This window comes from Lactuca virosa, chromosome 2 (assembly GCF_052849685.1).
Source record: "Lactuca virosa cultivar CGN04683 chromosome 2, Lactuca_virosa_CGN04683_v6, whole genome shotgun sequence".
NCBI classification, from domain to species: domain Eukaryota; kingdom Viridiplantae; phylum Streptophyta; class Magnoliopsida; order Asterales; family Asteraceae; genus Lactuca; species Lactuca virosa.
In genome coordinates this window covers 179,096,418-179,104,312 of record NC_136427.1, presented here as the reverse complement: position 1 = coordinate 179,104,312, position 7,895 = coordinate 179,096,418, and positions in this window count along the sequence as shown.

The window sequence follows — 7,895 nt, the reverse complement described above, 5'->3', positions numbered from 1 at the left end:
ATGAGCACATAGGATGTTCTTTTGTATAAAACTCATCAGTGGTATCAGAGCCTTGATTGGTTTCTATTGTATTGATGCCTTGTATGTTCATTCATGCTTTAAAATTCGTTTTTTGGCCCTCTGACTGACGAACTCGTCGAGTCCCAATGTGAACTCGACGAGTTGGATGAACTCGATGAGTCCACACTGGGAACTCAGCGAGTTGGACTGTTAGACAGAGGATATCTCGAGATTTCTTGCTGTTTTGCTGAAAGATAATTACCAAAACTGTTTTTGACTAATAAAATCCGATTATTATTATTATTATGTGATTATCCTTACCAAAACAAAAGATAATTACCACTTAATTGAATAATAAATTCCTTATGTGATAAAATTTGATTATTTGAATTATTTGGTGAATTATCTTGTGAATAAAAGGAATAAGACAAATTTAGATAATCATTAAATTAAATGTTTGATTTAAATTATTTGCTATTTGATCCTATGTGTTTTGAAAAGTTTCAAAACTTGCCCTCAAGTTTTGGAATTTAAAATTTGATTAAAAAGTTTAATTTTGAAATATTAAATTCTAAGACCCTAGTTTTTGAAAAGTTCAAATTACACCCTTATGGCTTTATTAAATTAATTAAGTGTATAACTGAAAGAGAGTTAATAAATCCATAATGATGTGGTTTATATTTAATTATATTAAAAGTATAATTTATTAAATTAAACCACTTAGTATTTTAAAAGTGTAAAATACACCCTTATACTATATATAAAATTAAAAGTCTAATATTATATATGTATGAGCAAAAGGTCAGTCTTACCGTTAGTACGCCTCATCCACGAAACTGGTCTCTAAGGGGTGTTTAAGGAAATTACCTATAAAATGGCGATTGAATGGCTATCCATTCTTACCCACCGCACTCTTGACTAGTGGATGGTCGTTAGCCGAACGGGTAGGATAGGACACAACCTTCCATTATAAGTATAATGAAATACAAAGTAACTAAACGCTTTTATAAATTCCCAAATCTTAGTTACTTTAGGAAAAATGTGGAGTTGGTGCTATTCCATGAAATTACATTTTGTGCCCTTGCTAAGACGTTAGTGGAGCGTGTGTGGTTAACTGGCACACTAATTGGGCTCTTAGAAAAGGTGGCAAAGGGTGACTCGATGTTTGTCATAGATCGATGGAGCGTGTATGGTTAACCGGCACGTCTATTAGGTGACTGTAACATTGGGCGCACCATGTATATTTGCATGGTTATCCACAACTTGTTTGTGATCCTCGGCATCCCAGTCACAAACGAAGGGCACAATCGAGATTGAAACATGCCATTGAAAAGTTCAATGAATCTCAAAAGATCTAGGAGTTTCAATTCATTTAAAACTTAAACGTTCAATTTTCGTTTTTCATGGTGAAAATTGGTAAATCATCATTTAGCTACCTTCAAATGTTCTGTAATTTGGATTACGACATCCCTCTTCCAAGTTGTAGAATATTGTGTTGGGTCGTAGCCTTAAAATTTCATTTGGGTGTTTTATTAAGGACTCAATCAACTAACTTGAATTTCTCCCGTTTTGTAGATGTCAAAGTCTAACAACTATGGTCTTCCTGAATCCGTTGGAAAAAGTTTTCCTCTTGAAGATGATGTTCCACGATTGGATCATGGAAATGAAAATCATGCTTCATTACCTCCACCTCCTCCAATAGTTCTCCCTGACCCACAAGTTCGAAGGCTTGAAAAGTTCAAGATCACTCAAGCCCTATTGGTAAAAAGACATGAAGATGGGAAGTCTGTGTGTGCATACGTGTTAGAGATGAAGTCACACATTGACAAGTTGAAAATTATGGGTGTTGTTTTCCTAGGGAAGTTGGCTGTTGACTGGGTTCTTCAATCACTTCCCGAATCATATTGTGAATTCGTTAGAGAGTACTATATGATGGATCACGACGTAACCCTCATTGAGTTGACTTATTTGCTTATTGCTGCTGAATCAATAATGATTTGGCGCACTGGTCTAGCAAATGTGTCTGGTAAGTCAACCTCCCATGCTTCTATGGACATTGATGATGACAACATTGGAAGTCCAAAAAAGTTATCTCTACGCAAGAGAAAGGCTGAGTCTGAGATTGTCCCGTGTACCATTACAGAAGAGTCCATATGCTTCTACTGCCAAGAGAAGGGGCATTGGTTACGAAGCTGCCGCAATTATCTGAAAGGCCGTGAAGATGGGAGTGTCAAGTGAAGGACTAGGAGATCGAATTCACAATGATGTATACTGGTCAAGTCCACCACAAAGAACAATAATGGCTATTCGTCATGTTTTGCTAAAGGTTTAGTAAATATGATTATTCTTACAAGATTAAGTATAATTCTAATACATTGAAAAGTTTCAATGTTTGGCAGAACGAATACGAAGAATCAATTAGGCAGAAAGATAAAAGTTTCTCCAATCTGAAAAGATGGGAGAGTACTTAAGTATCTATTTTATGATTAACTTAGTGATTTTGAAACCGTGTCACAATTGATCCTCTAAGGACACCTTAGTACACTAGTATGGCTAAGAAGAGGAATCGGAAATTGATGAAATGGTTAAATCAAAAAGTGAATCATACTTCGTTCCAAAATCACGTCTTAGAGTCGTACTCCAAAATTGTGATTTGAGTGACATCATATTAAGAAATTTTATAACACACTCATCAAATGTGAAGTAGGAAAATGTTTTCTTGCTATTGCACTTTTAAAATTGGTATATTGTGATGTCTTGGACAAGACAAAGACCAATTAAGACCAATTGTGTGTAGTATTTGCCTTGATAAGGACCTACACTAACTCTTGAATATTTGTTTTGTCAAGAAATGGTTCTTGACAAGATAATCTTATATGTAAAGAGGTCAGTGGGAGTCTAAATGATCTTGAAAAGATTCAAGAACTAATCAAGAGTAAACCTATTAGACACTAGCGCACGAATTGAGGTTTGTAACCTATCGTGTTGACAAAAAAAAATTATTTCTATGCCATTCCAGTAAAATTACTTATGCATATGAGTTCTACGAGTTCTCAATTGACTGCATAAGGGAAAGCACCTTGTTCAATGAAAGTACATTGACTAGTATAGGTAAGCTGCTTGGAAGCAATGGTGGGACCCTTGATGGCAAGAAATGAAGAATAAACAAGTTCTGTCCATAAGAGTTTGGATTTGTCACAATCATTGTCTTATGATTATGGTTACGAAAAATTCACATGGATAGGAACACATACGCCATAAAATCTAAGTGTCATAAGGTTTCTCCGCTTCATGAAAATGATTGTGAGGAAACACTTTCACTAGGAAGATTTTAAGGAGTTAGCGGCTGTGTAAATTGCATTCTCAAATTCGATTATGATTACGACATCCCTCTTCATAGTTCGAATTGTGAGATTTGGCAATTAATTTAAACATTTAAGACTTATTGCTATAAGTGCTGAAATTGTTTAGACACATATATGAGCTATCTAAGGAAAGGTGTATGAGTTTGAGAAGCTTAGATAAAGGCTTATCGAATCATATTGTATTGGAAATATGAGCTTTGGAAGTCAATAGGTATTGCTTTCTAGAAGTCCAAATGTTTTCTGAATACGTGTCAAAGCTAGTGGGAGCATAAATGTTATGATGGCATGGATATAATCATCATGTTAGTGGGAGCATGATTATTATTTTAAGTGTTGCAAGTTAGCAATTTTAATTATAGAAAACAAAAGGTTCACTTTGCAAAGTTGCAGGGGTTGAATAGTTGTTTTACTATAATTAAGGGAGAGAATATTATACTTCGTTTCAAAATCTAAAAGCTTAGATCGAGAAATTTTAATTGAATTTAGTCGAAGGACATATATGGATGTTATGTTGAAAAGATTCAACATAAAGGAATTCTATATATGGCAATATTATAGCAAGAAACTGATAAAGTATCACGTTTTTCAATATGAATCGTGTCCCATATGCTTCAGGTATAGGATCGATTACATATGCTGTAATAATCAAACGTTCTAAATTTTCCGAATGCCTAGGGAATTTAGAGGGAAAAAGGACTAGAACCGGATTTGACTAATTTTAAAATTAAACAACTGTCAAGGACCAAAATGACATTATTATGATTAGATATGATTATATTAATAACGAGTTGTCATATGGCAAGTATGGAAATGTTTCCATATTGGGAGTTGGACGTTAAGAATTTATGTCTAGATTAGAAACTTTTGTGCAACAAGGATGTTTAAAGGAATGTACTTTGAATGTGAGACTTCATATCTATGGAATTTCCTTGTAGAAATCTCCAATAGAGTACTTTGAAATTTCATTGGCAAAGTCTTGGTGACTTTGGTGCTATAAGACTACTAAAGGATCATTGCATAAAATGTTAGAATATAACATATTCTAATAGTGAAAAGAATCTTGTATTCTTACACTAATGATAAGGATTAGGAGTTGTGAAAAGAGTATCATTGGAAATGTGTTCAAATGATCTATTTCACAAAGTATGGACCATAGGTAAACATAGTGTACATGAGTGGAGCATGGGACAACTATTGTTGTAATTCAAGTAATAAGTTGATTACCCGAAACATTATACAATGAATAATGTGTAATCAATATGGTGACTAAATAAAAGGAGTTTTATTTATACTCAAAAGTTTGGGGCCATATTGGATTCGATTATTCTTGTGTTTCACTTTGCATGTTTTGACTTCCTGAATAATAAGATTATTCGAACGTTCCACAGTCGCTCATACTTTGGAAGTAGGTATGAAAGAAGATTGTCATGAATTGGTTTGTAGATTGTCTAAAGTGTATTACACATAGCAAAAGTTTGTTGCAATGTTCATGAGTGCTTATGAATAAGATTTGAGCATTGGATTAAACCCACGCTCACTTGAATCACTTCATGGATTTTATCACGGGTGATTAGTGACATGATAATATCTTATATTCTTAAAACCGAGACGTGTGAGTTGTATTCTGCAAGTCGGTTGCACATTGATAATATGTAAATGCACCAGTAACTTGGTGTTATAAAAAATATTGTTGTGTGTGATTTGATGAGTAGGTACAAGCGAGCATTAAGTCAAAGTTTATCCGTTCCTTTTACCCAAAGTGGGATAAAAGCGATATCTGTGGGCCCCTCGATGATTTAGTGATGACACCCTAAGCGCTTGGCCAAGCTGGGATGTGTTCAATTGTAATCTGTTGTCAGTCGTCATAAATCGGAAATCGGGAAACAACACATAGACAGAGAGAATGGTTATAGTCCATGTCTCATCTCTATACGATATCTAGAATGGAGGAATATATGATCCCTTATCTAAAGGACAGGTTACTGATAAGATCAGATTTCCACAGCGTCTTTGAGAGCTACGATTGCTAATCAGAGTGTACTTACACTATAGTTACTAGACTTATCCAAGTGGGAGACTGTTGGATTAGTGTCTAAGCCCGTAACTATATTTGGTATGTACTTGACCCGGTTGTGCATGGTCCTTTTGGGTTGCCTTCACCAAAGCAACTTGATAGGATGATTCAAGGAGAAAGAGAGGTTATTATGGTTTATTAATATATTATATGAATAATATGTTAAACGAGAAATCATATAGTTTAATTAATATTAGGCAAGAATTAATTAAGAATTAATTCTGTGGCTAAAAGAGATTAATTAAATAAAGGGGACTAGAACTGTCAATTGTGTGATAGTTGAATAGTGGGCAGAGAAGCCTTATGGACTAGGCATGGATGAAATTAAGGATTGTCCATCTTAATTTCGGACATAAGGGCCCTAATCCAGAAGGTTCATTGGATTGCTTAAGGCCTAAGTTGTCCATTAGGGTTTTGTCTGAAACCCTAGCAGCACAAGTATAAATAGAACCCCTAGGGCATCAGATTTCGGCCACTGGAAACCCTAGAAGAGTTCATAGCCGAAATTATGCCTCTTCCCCTCTCTCCAAGATCATTCTCTTTCTTGTGTCGTTTGTAAGCCATTAGAGGAGTGACATTTATGACTCTAAGCTCCAAGACAAGAAGATTCAAGCCATTCTTGAAGAGGTAATCATCTAGATCTGATTTTATATGATAATTTCGAAATATGTATGCTAGATCTAGGGTTCATAAGTCTTGGATGAATTGCATGTATAATAGAGAAACCTAGATCCAAGCTTTAGGGTTTGCATGAGCACATAGGATGTTCTTTTGTATAAAACCCATCACATATCCTCCATGAAAGCTAGAAAGTATCTACAGAAGAAGGGCTACGTCTTTATAGGTCACATCGTTGATAAGAAGAATAAATGGAAAATGATCAAGGATGTACCTCAGGTGTGCGACTACCGTGATGTATTTCCTGAGGATCTACCCAGATTACCGCCAATACGTCAAGTCGAGTTTCGAATTGATCTGGTCCTACGAGCGGCACCAATAGCAAAATCCCCATATAGATTGGCACCATCAGAGATGCATGAACTCTCTGTTGGATTAATGTCTAAGTCCATAACTATATTTGGTATGTACTTGACCCGACCTGGCATGGTCCATTTGGGTTGCACTTCACCGGCATAATTTATATGGATAGTCTTTTGAGAATAGTATATTTATGATTTATATTAATATATTATAAGTTCTAATATATTAATATGGAATCATATTATTTAATTAGTATTGATTAAGAATTAATTTAGAATGATCAAAAAGAACTAATTAAATATGGACTCTTATATATATGGAATGGGCCAAGTTCATTTAGGTTGGGCTAAGCTTTCATGGATGGTCCATGGAGCTTTTAACCCATGGATCCTATGTAAATGAAAGGTCATGGGTATTAGGGTTTACATGGATGTAACCCTAATCCTCCATAATATATAAAGGGGTCCTTGGCTCACAAAATTGGAACAAGTGTGTGAAAATAAGAGTGGGCCGATTTTAGTGTGCATACATATTCTCTCAAGTTCTTCCAAGGTGTTTTGGTGATTTGTGATTCTATTTGAGGCTTCCACACTATTGGGGCTAAGCTCTTAAAGATTGAAGACATCAAGCTACATCAAAAGGTATGTCATCTAACTAGAACTTTGTAGTATAGGTGCTTCATAATATGCTAGTTAGGATGAAACCTTGGAATAGTTAATATTTGCATGTATAATAGAGAAAACATAGATCCAAGGTTTATAGGGTTGCATGTACACCATAGGAGTGTTAGAATGCTCAAAACCCAACAGTGGTATCAGAGCCATGGGTTGTTTTCTGTTATATTGATGCAAATGTTTTATTTTCAAGTTGGAAAAAAAAGGAAAAGAAAACATGACGTTTGTCAAATTTTAAGATAATTACTTGTTTTGTGAAAAACGAATTATTTGTAAAATTTGAATCATTTGTTATATGAGTTGAATTAGGTCAAATTTAGTAAAAGATAAAATGATATGATTATTTTATTAGTTTTAAAAGTTTGATCTAAATGTTTTAAGGAGTTACATATTTTGTCATAAAATTTTGGAGCTCAAAAGTTTTTTTTTAAGTTGTGATCTTAAGGGTTTTTGAAACTTCCATAAGTTATGGATATGAAAGTTTTTTTTAAAAAAAAAATTGATTCAAAGTTTTATGGAGTTACAAAATTTGGTGTTAATGTTTTAAAGAATTCCATAACTTGTTCTTAAGTTATGGAACATGGAAAGTTTCATCATAAAACACCATTAATTCCATAAGTTATGGAATCCAAGAGTTTTCAAGAATTACAAAACTTGCCCTCAAGTTTTGGAATTTGAGAAAAGTTTTTTATGAAAAAAAGAATTGAATTCTAAAACTCTTGGGGTTCATAACTTAAACAATTAATTAAATGGTTTTAATTTTGAGTTTAATAATTGGAATTATGATATTTTGTTGAATAG